The following is a 23,337-nucleotide window of genomic DNA, read 5'->3' as shown; positions in this document are numbered from 1 at the left end:
AGGAAGGGAAGAAAAGCTACTGTGAACCAAGAATTTTATATTCTTCCAAGTAGTAATAGCTATAGGCAATTTTGGTTTTGTAATGTCTCAGGAAATATTGTACCTATGTGCCTTCTTGAAGAATCTGCTAGATGGTGAGAAATTCTTCAGCAAGATGATGGGTGAACAATGAATGTATTCATCTATAGAATTTAGAGTAAACCAAAGGATTACAAGATAAAATGCCAATGTATATTTCTAAGTACCAGAAAAAAAGAAAACAATAGATGAGATTGTGAATGATTTAATACATATATATCACCAAAAAATGGAAATGGGCTATTAAAGAAAGTGAATTTTTAGATCGGATCACCAAAATGAAAAACACCTCACAATGCTATGTGCCGTATACAAATCTTAATCGAGTGATTCAGACAGAATTAAAAATAAAAGGTAGGCAAGGTATAAGGTAAGTTGCAAAACAAAACAAAACAAAACAAAATCAAGCGGTTAAGATCTTACTATCAAAGAAGGTAACTTTGGGCAAAAATATTAAATTGGTAAAAGAGGGGGATTATGTTGTTACAAGGTAAAATGCTGTGGTATTCTGAACAGCAGCACTCCCCCTCCCAAAGATGTCTATGGTCTAATCCTGGGAACCTGTGAATATATTACCTTATATATCAAAGACTTTGCCGAAGTGATCAAGTCAAGGATCTTGGCATGGGGAGATTATCCTGAAAATCTGAGTGGGCTCAAGGTAATCACAAGAGTCCTTACAAGAGGAAGGCTATTGATACATAGTCAGAGAAAGAAGTTGTAAGAATAGAGCAGAAGTCAGACTGAAGATACTTTGAAGAGGCAAGAAGGGGCCATGAGCCAAAGAATGTAGATGGCTTCTAGAAGCTGGAAAAGGCAAGGATTCTCCCCTGGAGCCTCCAGAAGGAACTAACCCTGCTGGCACTTAGATTTATCTTAGATTTCTGACCTCCAGAACTGGAAGTGGATGAATGTGGGCTTTCTAAGTGCCTAGGTTTATGGTAAGTTGTTACAACAGGAATAGGAAGTAAATATGACAGCATCACATAATAAAAAGAATACAAAAAGGGCTACTAGCAATCATGAATATTCATTTGTTCAAAATATATTTAAATGTTTAATATATACCAGCTGTGAAAGGGGGATAGGTTTCTGATAAATTTTGGCTTGACTTACGGTGTCTACTACTTAGTTGGCTTAGTCTGTGCAATATACAATATACAATAATAAATACCACTCATCACTAACAACAATACTAAAATGTACATATTATCACCATTTAGAGTAGAATAAACTAGGATACTGCCCCTCATAAAGGGAAAGTCATTTTGCCCAACAACAAGCTAGAAATAAGTAGAGCTAGATTTCAACCCTTGCTCTGTCTGGTTTCAAAATTCATGCTCTTTCTACTTCAGTATATTTTAAGTATTCATGTTTCTTCTAGCCTGATGCTTACATCATGGGTAAGGACAGTAAGAGAAAGAAAAAAAAAAAAGGAAAATAAGGATTCATTGAATAGCAAGTCATGTTTTAGTTTCTTTCACATGCCTATAAAGATAATTACTTCTCTAAGTGGGGAAAAACAGCAGCAACAACCACCAAAGAACTCTGGATTAGGAAGCATATCATTGATAGCTAAGTGACATAAACTCGAATATTTAAGTCACAGCTCACAAACCTCATTGAAATAAATCCAACATATTATATATTGCTCCAGGACTAGTGAAGGGTGTTACCCATTCATCTGAAGCTAAAATGAATTTCAGCAGGAAAAGCAAAGGGGAATATCCCTACCAAGCTGTCATTGACCCCCTGCAAAGTGGGATAGTACAGATAGTATATAGAGAAGGCATGAAGGGATCCCAAGGAGATCCCACTAACACTCCTGACTCATCATATTGGGAACACGGGGCATGTGTTTGAGGGACAAATCCCAGAGTTCTTTGGAGCCTCTACTCTGGGTGTAAGGTTCATCTGGCTCAAAAACTCAAGAGTCTTCATTATCTATGACTGCTGCCCATCTGAGGCAGGTCCATATGGGCAGGGAAGTAGCTCTGCTTTGAATGCAGGTTCTTCCAAGTAACAGAGTGCATCTGGAAAGGTAGTAACAGCACCGAGAAGCTCTGTGATGTCAAGCAGACCCAATGTACAGTTAGACAGGTGAGCTGTCTCCCTCCAAATACAGTTATCCTCCTGATTCTCTAAGTTGGCAAAAAAAATTACATCAAATTGAAACTTCCCATAACTGGATAGTGATTTCCCCTAATAAGCTAGAAGTTAGTGGAGCTAGAATTAAAGCTTAGCTCTTCTTTTCTCCCAAGCCATGTTCTTTCCAACATGCTTTTTTTTTTTTTTTTTTTTTTTGGTTTGGCTCTGGAAAGAGACTTTGAATGGGATGGAGGTGAGAGAAGAGCTACCACAGCAGAGGACCAGGCTATTCACTTCACAGAGCTATATCCCCTAAAATCCACCAACATTCTTCATATTAAGCAGCCCTATTTATTCTTCTATCCTTATGCCCCAAGGACTCTAAGAGAAAGTAAGAAAAGAAAAGAAAAGAAAAGAAAAGAAAAGAAAAGAAAAGAAATGAAATGAAAAGAAGAGAAAAGAAAAGAAGAGAAAAGAAAAGAAAAGAAGAGAAAAGAAGGGGAAAGGGAAAAAAGAAAAGAACAGGAAAAGGGAAAGGGAAATAAAGGAAGAGGAAGAGAGACATTTGCACATCCTGAAATAAACTGTATCTGATCCTGGTGCAGAGACAACAATCTTCAGCCCTTCTCACCCAGACAGAAGGAATAGAAAGAGAAAAATCATCAAGTATGGGAAAAAACTCAATACCTCAAAAAAAGGGAAAGTGTGAAGAATGAGAATTTTCTTCCCAGGAGTCACCCCTTGATTTCTCTGTTGAAAGGGGGTCCTTGACTTGGGGTATTAGTTAGGGAGGTAGTTTATTTATTCAGATAAAAGGAAATTGTGTGGTTCTTGCGGGGGACAGGGCAGAACAGATGTGAGTTTGAATCCAGACACTATGTTAACTCACTAGCCTTGGACAGAGGATTTAATTTAACTGAGCCTCAGTTTTCTTAAATTAAAAATGAGAATAATAACCCTCAGTATTATTTTTCATTCTGACTAATGTAAGCTGAAGTGGACACTTGTTAGAAGGAAGTTAATAATTTACAGGATTAACAAAGAGGCACAGGAAACAAAATAACATTGTGGTCAAGTTAGAAGAAACACTGTAGTCTCATCCAGAATTTCTACAAAGCAAGTAAGTTCTTAAAGTTTTCAGTTGAAGATTTATATACCCAGGATTAACTGATTTGATTCACAATCTTACCCTGACTAGGGAATCTTAATTTACTGCCTACCTGGATAGTATAAAATGGGGAAAATGTAATTTCTTAAAAGGAGGTCAGGCTGCTATTGCCAAAAAATAAAAAAAAATAATAATAACAAGTGTCTAAGACATCCTCATACAGTGCTTATGAAGATTAGATAAGAGACTATTGGCAAAGGGCCCGATAGATAAAATCTAAAATTAGACAGGGGAGGATAAGGTCATATGGTTCCATGAGTTAGAGGACCACTTGGCTCTTCTGTAAAATAGAAACAGAGCCCCTGAGGTCTTCTGAGGGATCAGAATCAGTCCTGCCATCTTCCTTACACCAATCTGAAAAGAATCAGCACAATGGGCTTCCAAACTCTTCTCCTTTTCTTCTAACCTGTATTTAGCAAGAAAATCTTTCCCTCTGTCCCTTCCCCTTCTATAACTTCCTTTTAAAGATTTTATTTATTTATTTGACAGAGACAGCATAAGCAGGGGGAGCAGCAGAGGGAGAGGGAGAAGCAGGCTCTCCACCTAGCTGAGAGCTGGAGCGGCTGGATCCCAGGACTCACAGGACCTCAGGATCATGACCTGAGCCAAAGGCAGCTGCTTAACCAGCTAAGCCACCCAGACACCCCCACAGTTTCCTTTTAATGTCCCCTGGGAGGATGAGCCATTGATTGGCAGATGACAATTTTAATTGTGACTGTATCCTTGGAAACCACAGAAAACTGGCTATTTTTGGCTAATTTGTTATTGTGATTTTCATGACAACAGCCAAGGGTATATTTTAACTACTGTTTTTACTCTAGTTCAATTAGAAAATTAAAAAAAAAAAATGTTTAAACCCTTAGACTCTCTAAGTCTCTTTCTGTTTCTTTATATGCCTCAGTGGTGAGTATAAGAGCCAAGAGACAAAGCCAATACATACGTCACTTCCCTTCCTGGATTATCTGCAAGAAAAATGTCTAGACTATTTGGTGAGAACAAGGTGATTTATGGTCAATAGTGTCTTCAAATCCCATCCAGGTGTTCATGGCCATGGGCCCAGACCTGCCCTCACCAGCCGCCTTTCTCTGGAAGGTGAGAATAACTAAAAGGAAAACCATTTCCCCTGGAGGTCTGAGTTGGTGTCAAGTTCTCCAGGACAGGAAATATGTAGCTATTCCCAAATACTGGCTGAAACCCAACCTCCTGAAGCTCAGATGATGGCATGATCAGACTCCCTATCTTTTCAAGGCTCTCATTAATCATTAGCACAAGAAAGAGGGACTCATAACCATCAAACCTAATTAATTTGTCTTTGCATTTCTACCTAGCCAGCAGGGAACCTGGGAAAAAGGGAAAGGCATGTAGTTACTTTTTTATTGTCAACATACAATACCAGATCACCACTCTCTAGCACACACAGTGTAGACCTATATTCTAAACCTGTCCTGTCCAGTGCTCTCACCTGTGAATCTGAATCTGGTAGATGTAAAAGCACAGGGACAGTCAGAGATTAGTCACTTCAACTGCTATGTATGGGTAACCGTAAATGGCAAGGCAGCAATTACCTTGGCTAGCAGAGCCCAGCAGGAAGTACAGTCAGCGTATGGCTGTACTTCTGTGTGCTCCCAGCAATGGTGGCCCATGGCTTACTGAGCAGACTGTTTTTGTATGGGGATGGGAGGAGCACTTTGCCCCTGTTACTTCCTTTCCAATCCTGCTTCACCAGACTGAAGAGATGATTCAATCCTGAAAAGAGAAGGAATAAAGAGTAAGGAAGTTTCAACAAAGAACACCTAATTTTTGTCATAAGTTTTTTCATACTATTTGTTTTTAAAATTTTTATATAGATGGCTTTGAAAAAAGTAACATTTAATTATCAAAAAGACTTGGGAAGTAGGAATTTTAGCATAAGTTTATTTTATACAAACTGTCCACTCACTCCTAAATGCATTTTACAAAATCGTACAAAAGAGACCAGAAGAAAGTCCCTTTGTCAAGTACTTGAGAAACTGGAGAAGAGAAAATCAACATTACTATTGAATATTCTTGGAGTTGTTGGTAAGAGATGCTGACTTTGAAATTGACCACTTGGCCTTCAGTAGAGCTGTAGGATGCTAGAATGGCATAACCATTTAGCAAGTTATAACTGCCTGAGGGGGGAAAAATGGTACAATGCTGAAAGAAACAGCAATAGGGCCAAGTGATGCTCACAGTGGTCTGACACACAGGAATATATGGTTATTGCTAATTGATAATGGTGTTTTATATGGCAGGGAAGCATGGGCTCACCAGTGTTCTGCTTGAGATTTATAACCTTCAAATTCTATGCCTAACAAAGGCAATACCAGGGCCATCATGATAAGACCCTTTTACAATTGAGTTACTTCCCAAATGCAGATGTCTTTGAGCTGAGAGAAGGCAGGGTATCCTTGAAGGAGGATTCTGCAATAACAAACAGGTACTAACCATGAATCTTCTTCACAGCCTTCCCCAAAGGACCTTGGGGCCATTAACCAGGCTAAGTGGGCATTGAGTAAAGAGATTTACCCAGACATTGGGAGGTTGTTGGAAGTTCAATTTAAATCAAAGCCAATCCCTAGGGACCTACAATGTCATAGGAAATAATGAGGGCTTTATAGAGGTCAAGTATTGAATGGATTGTGACTTGAGTATACCTCATAGTAGTCCCCGCTGGTTCTTCTTCTATATCATGTATATTTCTTTGGTTCCCAAGTGTATCTTAGACTAGATAGCCTCAGCAACTGGCATCATCATAATTGTGATCTGACACATGGAATAGGTTTATTTTAGCAGGAAGGTGAATGAAAGCTCCTAAAAACTTCCTTTCTATACCCAAATGCTAAGCTAAAAATATAATGGCATCCCTGAGGAAATTCAGAAGAATCTGCCACCATTCAAGACTTGAGAGATTTAGAGTGTTGACTCTTTCCACTTTGCCGTTTAACTTGCCAGTTTGGCTAGTACAGAAAATGGATGACTCCTTGAGGATGACAATTTGTAGTCATATGTTAATTAGGTAATGACTCCATTTATAGCTGGTTTGCTAGATATGGTCTGCTTCCTAGAGGAAATCATAATCTTCAGTGGCCAGTATGCAGCTATTAATCTAATCAATTATTTTTCCTTATCCCAAAGAGAAGAGACACCAGAATCTATTGCTTTTCCCTTAGCAGAAAGAGCTAATCAACTTTACCCTTCAGACTTAGCATTATTTCAGTGTTCTATATCTGTTTCACAATTTAATTTGCCAGGACTTTGATCTTCTCACCATCCCATATATATCATGCTGGTTCATCATGTTACTGAGAGTAGCTAAAAGTAGCAACTACAGCAAATGTCTTGGAAACCCTTGCACGACAGTAGTGAGGAGATGAATCCTATACTAATAAAGAATTAAAGAATGCTTTTAATTTCTGGGGATCCAGTGATCTGGCGCATGTTGGCGTATACTGTCTTAGGTGAACGCTTCGTGAATCTTGCATTCCCTGTTACTGAGAAAGAGGCAATGAGATCTTTTGGGAATTTTAGAGGCAACGTATACCAAATTTGGTAGAGCTTTTCCAATCTGTTTACCAGGTTATTATAAACATTTCTGCTTTGAGTAAGAGGAAGCTATCCAGCTGGGCCAGGTTGTAATAATGCAGGCAGCTCTGCCACTTGGCATTCCATGATGTTTGAAATCTGCTGTAGATGAGGATGCTGTCTAGAGCTTATGACAACTCTGATGGAAAACCTCATTTCTTAGGATTTTTATGGATAAAAATCCTATGAAGTAACTATTACTTTGGAAAACACTTGTCTTTTTACTTTGGAAAACACATGCTCATCCATGTGCCCATTCAAAATTGAGATCGATATCATGGACTGTATTATCTAGCGACTCTAAGCCATGAAGTCAGATGCAGACAGCAACATTCCTTTGTCAAATGGAAAAGGTGTATATGGGATTGGACCCAAACAGTTCCTGAAGCATAAGAAAGTTGCATGAGCAGATGGCTCACACACGCAGCATGTCTTCTCTTTGCACACAACTGCTCCTCCATCAGCCTACACACTTGATCTCATGGGAAATCGCTTACGATTAGAGCAACCATAATTTACCACATAAACCAAGACATTTTGAGCTAAAATGTAGGCCAGAACAATATGCCTAAAACAAGACTGTCCTAGCCAAGCAATTATGCATTTTCACCCCACTGCAGTGATTTTTGACTGAGGGTAATCTTGCCTCCCTCTCCCAAGAATGTTTGGCAAAGTCTGGAGACACTTTTGGTTATCACCAGTTGGGGGAAGGTATGTGTTGGGTATCTAGTGGGTGGATGTTGCTAAATATCCTAAAATGCAAAGAAAGAGCCCCTCCGCAACAAAGAGTCATCCATCCTAAAATATGAATGGTGCCTAGATTGAGGAACTCTTCTATAACTACTTGATTTAAGGGGGGAATAATAGCAACCTATGGGAAGTTCTGCATGACAGGCTAGTACCAGAGGAAAGTGGACGGTTCTAGCATTATACCACACTGGGGGTGGACTAGGTGGGAAAGAGTTGAGGAAAGGGAAATAGCCCTAGTAGGCACAAGTTTAAGGGTCATAACAAATTTTCCACTTGGCCTAGAAGGAGAGAGATGCTAAAGTAATGACCCACTCAGATCTCTGAATGCAGGGTCATGTCCTTGGAAGAAATAAGGTTAAAAAACTGCTGACAAAGAGATTTGAGGAAAATATATATTAATGTGCCACTTGTAAGTCAAACTTGTAAATGGGCCTCAGAATCCCACTGCAAAAGAGGCTCTTAATTAACGAGTCTTTCAGTTAACCAAGTTCTATCAACCAGCCCAAGTTTCCCAATGAGGATCTCAAAATGTAGTCAAAGTGACAGAGATGGTGACTATACAAAGGCAAAAATCAAAACCAAAAATAAAGATTGTCTTTCTTCCCAACTTAATCAGATACCACCTTTGTTCAGTGTCTGATTTACTCTATGACACTAACAGTAATAAACATTCAGCAGCCCTGAATATGGCACCATACTCAGAGAAGCTCACCTAGTCTCCTGGTGGAGGGGTGATTACATTGAGCTTTTCATAGAAGAGCCAGTAATTTGTTCTCATTCTAAATAGCATGTAAATTGGACTCAAATTTTCTTTACCTAATAAATATGCTTCTGCCAGGATCATTCAAAAGTCTTATAACATTAATATGGTATCATGCAAATGATGCTTCCAATCAAAAAATATAATGAAATGAATAAAACAAAAACAATAACAATAACCTGATGCCCGTGGGATTTAATTTTATTTAATGTACTCCATCTTCCAGAAACAGCTTGCATCATACAATGTGACCTACCAAAAAGTCAGTCACAACACCCGCTGGGAAATAACACCTTGCAAGTTCAGGTCACTGATCTAGAGGAGATCACTTATACTCTAAAAATAAATATATGGTGATTTTTTTATTTTTTATTTTTTAGATTTTTATTTGACACAGAGAGAGAGATCACAAGTAGGCGGAGAGGCAGGCAGAGAGAGAGAGGAGGAAGCAGGCTCCCCACTGAGCAGAGAGCCCGATGCGGCCCGATCCCAGGACCCTGGGGTCATGACCTGAGCCGAAGGCAGAGGCTTTAACCCACTGAGCCACCCAGGCGCCCCATGGTGATTTTTTTTAAGTCAGTTTTTTTTTTAAGGTCTATGAATCAGGGAGTTCAGGAGTAAATGACAATTAAAATGTTATATCTAAGAGTATATTATCTTTATATCTTGGTTTTCCACAAACCAAACTAACCTCTTGCTCATATAGTATTTTGTACTTTCTTATTTTACTTACCATATATAACAATGAATCCTATGCCATTTTATAAGTGGCTTTTTCTTAGGCACTATATCTTACTTTTCTTTATTTTCTCAGTACTTAGCAGACAGTGGAGGTACTCAGTAAATATGTATTTAATAAGTGCATGAATAAATAAACAGCTAAGTCAATAAATAATAAATAAAGCCAAGTCGGATATTCCTGTTTTTTGATTTTTTTTTTTTCAAATGACCTCATAAGAAATTTGCCTTCATCTCTGAATGTTCTTACCCAGGCCAGGAATGACTTAATGCTACAAGCATCATTAAGGAAAGGAAATAGTCACTTGCTTTCATTGATTTTACCGTCCACTTTTAGAGAAACAAATGAAAAATAGAAATGCACTGCTCAGGCTTTTATCACATAACCTGTTCACTGTGACTTGCTGTTAGATACAAATCTTAAATTATTTCAATATAATCAGAATGCCAATGATTATACAGCTACACGATTCTAAAATGTATTCTACCACACTTGGAGTTATACTGTGTATACCTATTCATCTGTCTGTCTGTCAGATCACCCTGCATCCTTCTACCTATCTGTCTGTCTGTTTTAGGAGGCAACCAGCACAGAGTAAGCAGGAAATAATCACATTATATCACTTCCAAACAGATAATTCTGTGACAGATGAGACACTGTTTCTTTTATGATCTCTCTGCGGCGGAAGAATCACTTTGCCACTGCCACTAGATGTGACTGAAAAATCAGTTAGAGGAAGGACTCTCTCTCTCTACCTAAACTTTGGTTGATCAGTTATAAGTAAGTAAGTAAATAAATAAATAAATAACTCAAATCTTGGACAGTCCCCTGCCTGGCTTGTTTTCAGTGATACACTTTGAACACATTTGAAGTAAGATCAAACTTTAATGGCTAGTTATCTCTGAAAGAGTAGACATCCTTCCTAACCATAGTGAAAGATGGAAGAGGAACCAGATAGAGAGGTAACAACAAAGCCAAGAGACAGTAAGCAGCACCCTGCTGAGTCACTTAACTTTTGAGGCATAGTGAACTACCGCAAAATTTAGTGGCTTAAAAATGCATCCTTTTATTTGGCTCACACTTCTGCTGGGTTTCTCTCAATGATTCTTCTGGTCTTGGTTGGCCTGTCATGCATCTGCAATCATATGCCAGACTGACTGGTTCCTAGCTACCCTAGGATGCCCTCAGCAGGATACCTTGGGGGTTTTCCAGCAGACTGTTTCAGACTTGTTCACATAGCAACATGAAAGCTATCACAAGCATGCAAAGCCTCTTGAGGCCTAGACTGGCAACTGTCACAGCTTCATTTTGTTGCATGATATTGGTCAAAGAAAGTCACGTTATGCTTCAGATTCCAGAGGAAGAAAAACAGATTTCACACTTTGATGGAAGGAACTGCAAAGTCGCATTCCAAAGGATGTGGTTGCAGACAGGGTTAGGGAAGGTGGTCATTTATTTTTGCAATTTACTGCCCCAGTGTTCAGAGCAAGTTGACTGATTTACCGTGTGGTTGGCAGCCAATGACTAATAACATAAAGAGTCTCAGTTTAATGGATTAATGGATAGAATCTGGAGTTTTGAGTAAGAAGACTCCAATGTGACCAGATATTTGGCTTTGAACAAGTTAGTTTCCCTACCTGTAAGCAACAGGTATCATTTTTCACCATTAAAACTAAAATTGTCAGTGAGGCACTCTGCTAGAATTTGAAGACAAAAATATGCTAAGACCTACTATAATATTTGACGTATCTTCATTGTAAACTATGTGCGTGATGCAGACTTAGGCAAGTCACTTGGACTTTGTTTCCTCATGTGTTCCACAGGAACGGTGCAACGTGGCCACTGCCAGAAGTCACGAGAGAAGTAACTACCATGTGATAGTTGCAGGTGTTGAGTGATGAGAACTTGCTCCTTTAGAAAGACCTAGGTCAGGGGCACCTGGGTGGCTCAGTGGGTTAAGCCTCTGCTTTCGGCTCAGGTCATGATCCCAGGGTCCTGGGATCGAGCCCCACATCGGGCTCTCTGCTCAGCAGAGAGCCTGCTTTCCTCCTATCTCTCTCTGCCTGCCTCTCTGTCTACTTGTGAGCTCTCTCTGTCAAATAAATAAAGAAAGAAAGAAGAAGAAGAAAGACCTAGGTCAGAGGAAGACTTCTCAGGAACATAGCCTACTCTAGGATGGCCATTTGCCACCAAATAAAGAGGTTCAGAAGTTCTGAAAGCTCTCACTGATAAAGTAGAACTTTGTCTGGGAGGACCCTTGCCGTTTTAGTAAAGGCAGTGCATTAACATGGGAGAGGCCAGGCTTTGGAGTCTGCTGGAGTTGGATTCAAACTCTAAATCTTCCATAGTTTTGGGGGGAGTGTTTTGGTTTGTTTTTTGGGGTTTTTTTGGTTTTTGCCTCCCCAGCCACCTCTAAATCTCACACGGTTTTATGTGGTGACTTTTGCAAGCTGTGAAAATCCTGGGTTTTTAAGTTCCTCAGTTGAAGAGCGAGTTCTGGGATCCGGGTGTTCATTCAGGTTCTCTACCCTCTCCTACCTTTCCTAGTATGAATGCGGCCAGCTTCCTCAGCAGGCCCTGTGCCTGACAACTGGATCAGCTCTCAACCAGCAGTCTGAACTCCTGAGAAAGAATATGCCACATAGATCTCCAGAATACAGCCTCTCAGCCAAATGACACATGTTTCTGTGCTTCATAAGAGAGAAGACAGATGCTGGTGCTGACATGACTGAAGCCCCATGGAAATATTAATTATGGAACCCCATTAGCCATCCACCCAACCTGAGCTTCTTTCCAGTGAGCCAATCTCAAGGGCCATTTTCTGTTAACTCATGACTTAATCAAATGTTCCATTGCCTTTAGGTTTTATCATCTCCAGTCCATTCAAAACCTACTTCTCATGGTTCTTACAATACAGAGGCCTATGACTCCACTTTCCTAATAAGTTTAAAAGTCACAGAAGATACCAAATGAAGCTAACTATCCTACACAGCCCATAATATGCTCTATCATGTTTCCTTAAATTACTGTTGGAGTCAGCTGACCCAGGCCTGGGGGAGAACCAGCCTTGTTATAAGTATCCCTCTAAAACTTCTACCCCTCCAAATATTTCTTCCACAGCATAAAATCTTCCTTCAGAGTGCTGGTTTTGTTATTTTCTGCCCGTGTCTGGGGTTTCAAAAAAAAAAAAAAAAATAGGTTGCATATCAAACTCAATCGTATTTGAAAAAGCTGGCTACATATGATGACATTACACAATTATTCACCTTTACTTACAGGGTTTGATCCTAATAAAGATAAGATTTTCTGAATAATGAAGACACAACTGAAATCCCAGTGAGATAGATAAGGGACAAACCCTATATGTGCAGTGTGAAGAGGCAGCAATAAAATCCAGTCATATCTAATCGTCATTATCCCTTTAGTCAAACATTCATCCCCAATCTCCTTTGGGCAGGCTCTTGCTTCCTTACTCCTAACTGTCCACAGTTTGCTTTTCTCAATAATTATATTAAGTTAGATAAATTAGAGTCTAACCAAAACTAATTTTGCATAATATCCCAGTCCATTTGTGTAGAGTCTCTAAAAACCTCTAAGCTATTTCTCTAGGCAATAGGATAGCTAATTATTTACCCTCCCAGCAGCCTCCAAGGCACTTCTGATCCTATGTTTAGAACAGAGAATGATTCCATTCGATTAGGAGAAAAAAATGCCCACAGATTTCCTAAGATAACATGAAAATTCCATCTATCCAAGGGGACTAAGTAATTTACTCTCCGCAGATTCCTTTGGATCCTGAAATAATGTGCAGTGATGCATAGGCACATGGTCATTATGCCCCAGATTTCCTCATTTAGGAAATCAATTCTTAAACATTGGGGATATGCAAATTCAATTATTCCTGAACTGCAGAATGATAATCACGCACTGAAATCTGTATTAGCATATCCATGTGGAGCAGGCTTCTCCTCCCCCAGGGTTCTCTGCCACCTGTTGAATTAATTTGGTCTCATCCCTTGACATCCATCAGGTTCTGCATATGACAGGGGCAGACTAACTTAACCTGTTGTCAGAGGAAACTGCAAAGTTACATGAGAGAGTCACATCTCAACAGAATACTACAGAGAAGAGGCAAAAACTGGAACAAAATGCTTAGCCAATCCTTCAACAGCTATCCCTGAACAATGCACCTTGGCAAACAAGGACCATTGAAATCTAATTAAGAAGTTTCCCTTCTGGCCCACTGGGAACCTGCACAATGACACAAGAACAGTGCTTAACTGGCATGGTGCTTGCTAAGCAAGCACCTGGGAATTAAAATCTGTCTTATTGTTCTTTTTAAATATTTCTGAACTACAGGGAAATTCTGTTGTCATGATTCTAGAGAGGCAGAAACAAGTTTCATTCTCAATCTGATTTTAATCTACACACAGCGAAAAAACAACTTGCATTGTATTCACCACTCCCTCACTGACTCGAAATCTTCCAAAGGCTTGGGATATTTGTTATATATGGATATTTGTTCTATGTGATAATTTGTTATATATGGATATATATACATATATGTGTCAATGTTATACATGGATATATATTACATGTATTTATATACACAAATACATAGATACCGCATAACACTTTCTGCCCCAAGGAGTTATTATATGATATATTTCCCAGCATCTGTCTTAACTCATTTTGGTGATAAAATTTAGAATCTCCATGAACTCACATTTGTTGTCATGTGACTCAAGTGACTTTATACACTCATGCCTTCTTTCAGAAATCTGCTATCACAGCTCTTAGCATACTACTTTACTGCTGTCCAGCTATGCTGCAAAGCTGTTCATGAAACTGTAAGCTTCTTGAAGAAACAACAGAATATTCATCTTCATATCCCACAGATCTAGCACATACAAAGTGCCCAATAAATGGACAATATTTCTGGCACAAATGGATTAAGGAAGCTAAATTTTCATTTAGTAAGAATAATAAAATGCATTGCCCTCAACCTTATTCAAGTTAGCCTCTTTAGATATAAACAGCGCAAGACTATATTACAACACTATAATGTCTTCTGGTATGAACATGATAGCATCAACCTTTGACACATCAGAAGAAAATACAACTTTATTTAGATTGATTGTGGAAAAAAAGTGACGCTTCCTGACATGCTCCCGGGTTTTTCCATCTTACAACCACACTCATTTCCCCAATCCAATATTGAACTATTATTTTCCTTTTTCTCCCCTTTCCCAGCACCAACTTTGTTCCTGCCTTCCTTCCTACAAGACCACAGTTCTCCCAGGCACAGCCTCCACTGTCTTCAGGAGGTTTCTAGTTACCGAGCTACATTAATACTGCACCGCATCCTCTGGTCTGTGCAGCCAGGTTCTCAAACACTCCTTCGGAGAGCTTCCTTGGCGAAGAATTCAGGTATTACAGAATTGCTGAGAACCTCCGTGTAATGGAGATTGGGATTCTTCAAATATATCAATGAACTTATTTCTCTTTTAAATTTTTGTGTACACCGTCTCTTCCCTGAGCAAGAGGCAGCCTGCATGAGAGCTACAGATAAAAAGATAGAGTTAAGAAAAATACTGTTTGTTATCTAAAACAAGTATAAAAGTAACAAAAGGACAATGTAAGAGCTAGGACGTACTGCAAGAAAGAAGAGATTCTCCGTTCCTTTATCTATCTTGTAAATGTATCCAGAGAGCTTCTGGATGTGTGGGGCCATAGTGCCGGAGGAGGGAGGCAGAGGACATGTGAGAGGAAAACAGGAAGCCCTAAGGCTGGCCTTTCTAGCCTGAAGAATTATTTGGGGGGTGGAGGGTAGAGTGAGAAGGAAGGAATGGATTATAGACTTAGATATAGACACTGAAACTGTGAAATATCTACAAAGAAATAAAATATCTTCTTAATCCTGAGGTAGACAAAGATTTCTGGGGTAGAATTCAAATAGCACTAACTGGAAAATTAAAGAGTGATAAATTGGTGAAGTGTTCATGCAGGGAAAAATAAAAAAATAAAATTAAAATAAACAAACAAACAAACAAACAAACACTTTTGTTGGACCTCTAAACTCCCTTTGGCTTCCTGTGGTTTGGAGGCCCTTGATAGAACAGGCAGCAGCATGGCCTCAGTCATAGGTTCCTCCACAGCAAGGGCCATGGTGAAGTTACCAGACAACAGAGGTGGCTGAGTGAGGCATCATATACTGCTGCAATCAGAGGCTGTTTCAACACCAAAGAGGGCTGTGCTAGTAAGCCTATCAGAGGAAATTACCAATCCCTTGCTGAGCTGAGGATGGCAAACCTCCAGTTACAGCAAAGGCTTTAGCAGCAAATACCAGTAGAACATTCAGGAATTGAACAAGCTTTAAAAGCCACAAGTCCAGTGAGCAGCCGAGACTACGCTATTTAGGGCAAAAGTCAAGAAGAGAAGACAACCATAGGGGCTATGGACAGGTGGCCCCAAGATGGGCCACATCCGCATGAAGATTACTCTGAGCTAAAGGCAACCAACACCCTATGGGCTCAAGAGAAATTCTGCCCCCTCCCTTACCTACATAGAAGAATTTAAATTGGGGGTGTTTTAGGGGCCTAACCAGCTGGAAGGATAGAAGTACCTTTTCCTGATATGGGGAAGGTTATGGCTCCAGAGGAGGGGAAGAGGGTTTCTGTTTCAGACAAGTTAAGTTTATGGTGCCTGCTGGACATCATCCTAGCAATGTCAGAGTCAGCAGTGGATGACAGGAGCTTGGAATTCAAGTGAAGACAAGGCTGGCAATATAAGTTTGGGAGTCATAAACATTTGGATAATTTTTAAAGCCATAGGGATGGGCTAAGGAGTGAGTAAAAACAGAAAAGAAGTGATCCAAGGCTTGGATCCCAGGACACTCCAGCGTGGAAGATCAGGAAGAGAGGTGATTCTCCAGGTTCAGAAAAGTAAAAGTGATGATGATATAATTCTTGGCTCAGCAGTGATTGATTTCACCAAAAATTGTCCATGTCACTGTATTAAGAGAAAGGAAGAATGGGTGGAGTTATCCAAATAAGAAGATAATAAATATCTCAAAATTATAAATAATGGAGGTAGAGAGATGATGTATGAAAACAGGAAGGAACACACCACAAGAAATGACTAAAGAGTAGAAAATGGCCTTTTTTGCAGGGGGCAGGGGGTAGGAGGGTGAGAAAAGAAAGAATGGAACAAGAGATTACTCTTCATTTACACTTTATATAGTTTACCTTTGGACAACACAGGCATTAGGCCACCTGACTGCCTGTGCAGTGGAAAATCTGCATACAGCTTTTGACTCCCCCAAAGCTTAACTACTTAAGAGTCTGCTGTTGGCCAAAAGACTTCCTGATAACATAAATGGTTAATGAATACAACTTTGTATGTTATGTGTATTAGACACTGTATTTCTACCATAAAACAAGGTAGAGAAAATTTTTAAAAAGAATAAAACTTATTAACAAAGATAAATTTTATCTGAGTGACCCATCCAGGTGGCTGGGCAAAGACCTAATTACTAAACATCTGCTCCTCTTCTTATTGCCCTGTGTACTGCATTCCTTTCCTCTAACGTCCCAGACCCCTTGTAACCTTCTCCTTGATTCAGGATGACATATATACCTCATTTTGCCTGACTGTCTTTGGAACTTCTATGTCTTTTTGGATTCCCTGTATGTACCTATTAAATTTGATTTTCTCCTGTTAATCTGTGTTATGTCCATTCGATTCTTAGTCCAGCTAGAAGGACCTTTGAGGAGATGGGAATTCTTGTTCCCCAATAGGCCTCTTCCAATGTTTAAGAGTAGGTGATTCTATTAAGCCAATTTCTTCATGAATGTAAAATTTATTTGTATGAGATTTGGGATTAGACTCAGGGTATTTGTGTTGCTAACCTATGACATCCATCAAACTAGGCAGCCACTACCATCCAGTATGCAAAGTATAAATGTGACAAAAATGTGTCCCAATAAGGGCTCTCAGCCTGGTGAATGGGTCCTCTAATCTCTACTTGCAATAGCATTTGCACGTAATGCATTTTATTATGTTTCTGACAGCCCATTGGACAATAACTTTCTTGAGAATGGGAGAATTCCTTATTCTTTGAAGATTTACAGTGTATAATACAATGGTGTATTTATAGTAGAAGCATACAGGATAATCCATTACATAAAATGATGGAATTTACCTCTAGCTCTAAATCTCCAGACAATTAGAAGAGTTAGATTTTTAAGAGTCTATTGAAGAGACTGTGTAGTAACCAAATATCTAAGATTTGAGGGAGTCAAGATGCCAGAGGAGGGAACTATATTAATATAAACCTAAAATTATTTTTCATGTTTTCCCTGGATATCCTCCTTTAGTAGTTTCTACTTGGTGATAGGACAAGCATCTAAGAAGTCCAAAAGAAAATTACAGTGAAATGACCGAGATATTGTGTACACTCTGTATAGTTTTCAGCAGTCTCAAAATACTGAGGATATAACACATGGAGTTCCAGGACTGGTAAGAAGAACAGCCTCTCTACATTTTCCAGACTTTTAGCCACAGTATTTAATATTCTATGGCACAAGATTAAAAGTAAACTGAGAGAGATCAGCCTTTACTAAGAATAAAACCTGACTTGAAAGTAGTTCTTATTAAAACTCTTATTAAAACCTCTTAGTTGGGGTGTCTGGGTGGCTCAGTCAGTTAAGCGTCTGCCTTCAGCTCAGGTCATGATCCCGGGGACTTGAGATTGAGCCCTACGTCGGGCCTCCCTGCTTGGCGGGGAGCCTGCTTCTCCCTCTCCCTCTGCCTGCTGCTCCCCCTGCTTGTGCTCTCTCTCTGTCAAGTAAATAAATAAGATCTTTTAAAAAAACAAAAAAATAAAACCTCTTAACAGACTAGCATTACAAGAGAAGGGACTTCCTTAATATGATGAAAGGTATCTTAAATATATATACATATTTATATATAAATATAGAGAGAAATAAATAATATAGCATAATAAATAAATACATATCTATTTATTACTTAATTGTAAAGTATCTAAAGATTTCCTTCTGATCCAGAATGAGACAAAAATACCCCTTTTTATATTCACAAATGACACTACAGACAAAGGGCTGATATCCAAGATCTGTAAAGAACTCCTCAAACTCAACACTCAAAAAACAGATAATCACATTAAAAAGAAAAAAGGGCAAAAAACATGAACAGACACTTCTCCAAAGAAGACATACAACTGGCTAACAGATCCATGAAAAACTGTTCATCATCATTAGCCATCAGGGAGATTCAAATCAAAACCACATTAAGATACCACCTTACACCAGTTAGAATGGCCAAAATTAGCAAGACAGTAAACAAGTGTTGGAGAGAATGTGGAGAAAGGGGAACCCTCTTACACTGTTGGTGGGAATGCAAGTTGGTGCAGCCACTTTGGAAAACTGTGGAGATTCCTTAAGAAATTAAAAATAGAGCTACCTTATGACCCTGCAATTGCACTACTTGGGTATTTACCCCAAAGATACAGATGTAGTGAAAAAGAAGGACCATCTCTACCCCAATGTTCATAGCAGCAATGGGCACAATTGCCAGACTGTGGAAAGAGCCAAGATCCCCTTCAACAGACAAATGGAGAAAGAAGATATGGTCCATATATACAATGGAGTATTATGCCTCCATCAGAAAGGATGAATACCCAACTTTTGTATTAACATGGATGAGACTGGAAGAGATTATGCTGAGTGAAGTAAGTCAAGCAGAGAGAGTCAATGATCATATGGTTTCACTTACTTGTGGAGCATAAGTAATAACATGGAGGATATTAGGAGAAGGAAAGGATAAGTGAATTGGGGGAAATCAGAGTGGGAGACAAACCATGAGAGACTGTGGACTCTGAGAAAAAACTGAGGGTTTTACAGGGGAGAGGGGAGGGGGGGTTGGGTGAGCCTGGTGGTTGGTATTAAGGAGGGCATACATTGCATGGAGCACTGGTTGTGGTGCATAAACAATGAATCTTGGAACACTGAAAAAAATAAAATAAAATTTTAAAAAATGCCCCTTCTTACTACTCCTTTTCAATATTGTCATATAACCAGTACCATAGGACAACACATGTATATTTAATGTTTATACATTCACATACACACATAGGAAAAAAAAAACTGTCATATTTGTAGAACACGGTTATATACATAAAGCATTATCTAGTGTATACAGATAAATGTGGAAATATGGAAGTGCATTTAGCAAGGTCATTATTTTAGAAATTAACATGAAATGTGTATTTATATAACCAGCAATACACAAAATGCTATTTTTAATGATATCAAAAACATCAAATGCATGTAAGTCAATCTACAAAATGCAATCAATTTCTCTATATAAAAAATTAAAAGAACTTTTATAATAAATTAAACATTTTTTTTAAATGGAGGGCCATGCCATTTTCATGGATAAGAAGGTAAAATATATAAAGATACAAAAACTCTAAACAGTCCTGTAGATTCCATGCAATCCCAGCATATATGTGGGTTTGCATCAATTTACATACTGATTCTAAAATTTGTATGGAAATGCAAAAGACCAAGAATGCCAAGACAATCTTGGAGTGGAAGGACAAATTTAGAACACTTACACTACACTACCAGAATTGGGTCTTGTTCTAAAGTTCCAAAAATTGAGATAAAAGATTTTGGCATATTATTAAGCAATAAGCTGAAAAGAACAAAATGGAGTACAGAACCTGACTGTAATATAGTCACCTGACTTCTGCAACACATGGCTCTGTAATGAAGTGAGGGAAATACAAATATCATAGACCACAAACCTGAGGAGAAGAGTAACAATTACAAATCGTAACACAAAAGGCAAAAACTGTAGAGGCCATCTTTAAGCAACAGACTTGAGCAAGGCAGAAGGGCCCACACCTCCGAGCTGAATGCAAACAGGATCATTAAGTGACCCACCTCAAAAGAGCCATAGACTCTAACCTTACCTAGTGAGCTACTTACAAACTGGCACAGCTCCCAAAAGAGGGAAAATTCCATAGTTCCCATACCTCTCCACTCTACCCTATAATTGTGGACCCTCAACACCACCCCATAACAATCTCTCCCTTGCTGTCCTACCTGCTGCTCCCTTGCAGTGTATTCAATTAACTTCTACTTCCTTATCCTGCCTTGGCTGAATTCTTTCACTGCCCATGCCACCAGCCCCCACCCAACAGGGACACCCCACAAAAACTACAATAGAAAACTCAGACAAAGTCTTAGGACATTTCACAAATAAAGGAGTATAGAAGTGTTCAATAAGTACATATAAAAGTATTCAACTCCTTTAGTCATGTCAGAGAAAAATGGCGCCAAAGGGAGTTAAAGAGGCAAGGAAGGCCTTGCTCAAACAAGAAACAGGGAAGTTTTGAAGGTCAGAGTGAGCTAGCAGGTCCTACAGGAGGACCTCAGGAAGGAGGTTGGTCAAGGCAGGAGTAGGCCATCTGGATTTGCTAACAGGTGCTTTTCAAGAGGCTGGGAGAAGATTGACATCTCAAAGGAGCAGAAATGCTCTAAGAAAAGGGAGGTAAATATACATTAGCTAGGATGCACCAGAGAGGACTGAAAGCTCTCAGCAGAATGGAGGAGGGGGAAGTGACAAAAGCAAGGAAGCAATAGGTTTTGTTTTGCAGAACCACTTCTAGCCAGAGAGATGCCCAGCTAGGTGTTTGGCCTGACAGCTCCTTGGTAGGCATTCCTGGACCCTTATGTGAACTAGTTTGAGCTGGGCTAGAGCTAAGAACCTACATGGAAGCCCCTTGAGTTGTCCTGAAATTGCCTTTAGCTGATTATAATACTAAGATCTCCTATGATGGGCAGAGTTTTCTGCCATTTTTTTAAATATATGATGTATGCAGTAGCCTGCTCATGTGCTGGGCATGTGCAATTGAACCAAAGTGCTTACGCAAGCTCCCTGCCCCTGCCCCCTGAACACTGAATAAAGGTTTCCTGTCCTTATACCACTGGAGACATCTGCCTCCTTATCTGTAAAAATAATAAAAAGTTCTTTGTCTCCAACACTTTTTTGGGTTGTGTTCAGTTTGACATCCCCCAACCGTGGTGCCTAAATGGGATGTCTCTCTATCGGATGGGGGGCCCCAAATGTGGGGAAGCTGGTGGCACAGGCAGTGAAAGAATTCACCAGACACAGAACAAAGGAGTTAGAAGTTTATTGAATACACCACAAGGAAGGGGGAGCGGGGGTCAGGACCACAGGGGAGAGACTGTCTGCAAAGAGGCAGTGGATGGAGGGTCATTTTTAGAGGGGGAAATGAGGAGGTGTGTTCACATATGAAATCTTCCCTTTTTTGGGAACTGGGCCTTGTTGTGAGTAGCCCACCGGTTAGTGAGGGCCTATGGATATTTTGAGGCTGGTTACCCGATGCAGCTGTCTGTACATAGCCAGGTAATCACTGTGGCCCTTCCTGCATTCCACTGCTCAAGCCTTTTCACCTAAAAGCAGCCTCTATACCAACGAGCACACTCTTTGAGTTCCATTACGCATAGTCAGGAAGAAATCTATGCAAAGGGGAACTTGAACACTATCTTGATCTTTCTCAAAATGATCACTAATCTTTGGTTTATTGATGTAATTTATTTCACTTTAAAACTGCTAATAAAGTTCTGGCATTGGTAGAAATCTAAGTGAAACAGCACATGTGAAAGTACCCAACACAGGGACAACTCACTGGCTCAGTCAGTAGAACATGATCTCAGGGGCATGAGTATGAGACCCATCTTGAGCCTAGGTAAGTATGAAAAGACAAATAAACAACAACAACAACAAACAAAACAAAACAAAACAAAACAAAAAAAACAGTGCCAACACCATGCCTGGTCTGTGTAGGCATATGCGTTGAATGAAATGAACAAATGATTGGATAATAATTGGAAAACTGGTAAATTTGTGCACACAAGTTATTAGCAAATGAGTAAAGTACCATAAATAAGTGTGTTGGTTAACCTCCTAAATATTCACCAAATGTGAAATGATGCCACCTCAAGCCTTGAAAATATATCTTCATTTAGATAATAAATATAATGGGGGCAATGAACGGCAGACTCACAAAAAGACATCCAGGAATTGACCGCTTGTCTTGAAAGGATTTAAAAAAAAAAAAAAAATTCTCTCACTTTCTTGCTCTCCTAAATCACACCATCACTTCTAAGATATAGATGGAGTCATGACCAGGCATGCTAAACTATAAGATTATTTTTAAACTCATATCAGTCTTGAAAAGAGATAGATTTATCCAGGTATAGTAAAGAAGCCATTAACCAAAATGTTATTATGAAGAAAAGTCACATGACAAGATTAAAGGTGTGGAATTTGAACCCCTAATGGTCAGACTCCAAGCTGATGTTCTTTCTTTGCAGGTAGTAAAAATGTTCCAGTGAGTTTTGCTGGGGGCATTTGCAAGGAAAATTAGGAAGAGCTCAATACCCAAGGTAATGTTATTGTTCAAAATAAACGAAGTGGGAAAATTCAATAAACCCCAAGCTCCAGCAAGTTATTTACCTCTAATTTTAGAATGCCTAAAATAAAACCACTACAGTAACAACAAAAGCGACTGCTGTCATCACCTTCCCTGTTGGAGTGATGGCTGCACATTTGTAAAACAAGGAAATGTGATGATTATTCAAGAACTATACACAAATGGCCTGCCTGCCTGTGATAAAAATGAGCTGACAGCCTTTGGCTGTTTTCACATAAATTTGGGTCCAGAATGTCCCTAGTTAACAACAGGCCTCCCTCCATTTAGCCCCCATGCATTTTTTTTTTTTTTCCCCAATGTAGGAGTAAGAATTCTTTAAGACTCAACAACTTCGGGGCACCTGGGTGGCTCAGTGGGTTAAGGCCTCTATCTTCGGCTCAGGTCATGATCCCAGGGTTCTGGGATTGAGCCCCACATCGGGCTTTCTGCTCGACGGGGAGCCTGCTTCCTCCTCTCTCTCTGCCTGCGTCTCTGCCTACTTGTGATCTCTGTCTGTCAAAAAAAAAAAAAAAAAAAAAAAATCTTAAAAAAAAAAAAAAGACTCAACAACTTCTACCAATCGTTCAGGGCTCGCTTAGACTTCTCAAGCTTCATTTTTGTGG

This window comes from Enhydra lutris, unplaced genomic scaffold (genome assembly GCF_002288905.1).
Source record: "Enhydra lutris kenyoni isolate GAN:26980312 unplaced genomic scaffold, ASM228890v2 scaffoldscaffold66, whole genome shotgun sequence".
Classification (NCBI taxonomy): domain Eukaryota; kingdom Metazoa; phylum Chordata; class Mammalia; order Carnivora; family Mustelidae; genus Enhydra; species Enhydra lutris.
The sequence above is the reverse complement of the archived record's forward strand: the minus strand, read 5'-3'. Positions refer to the sequence as shown.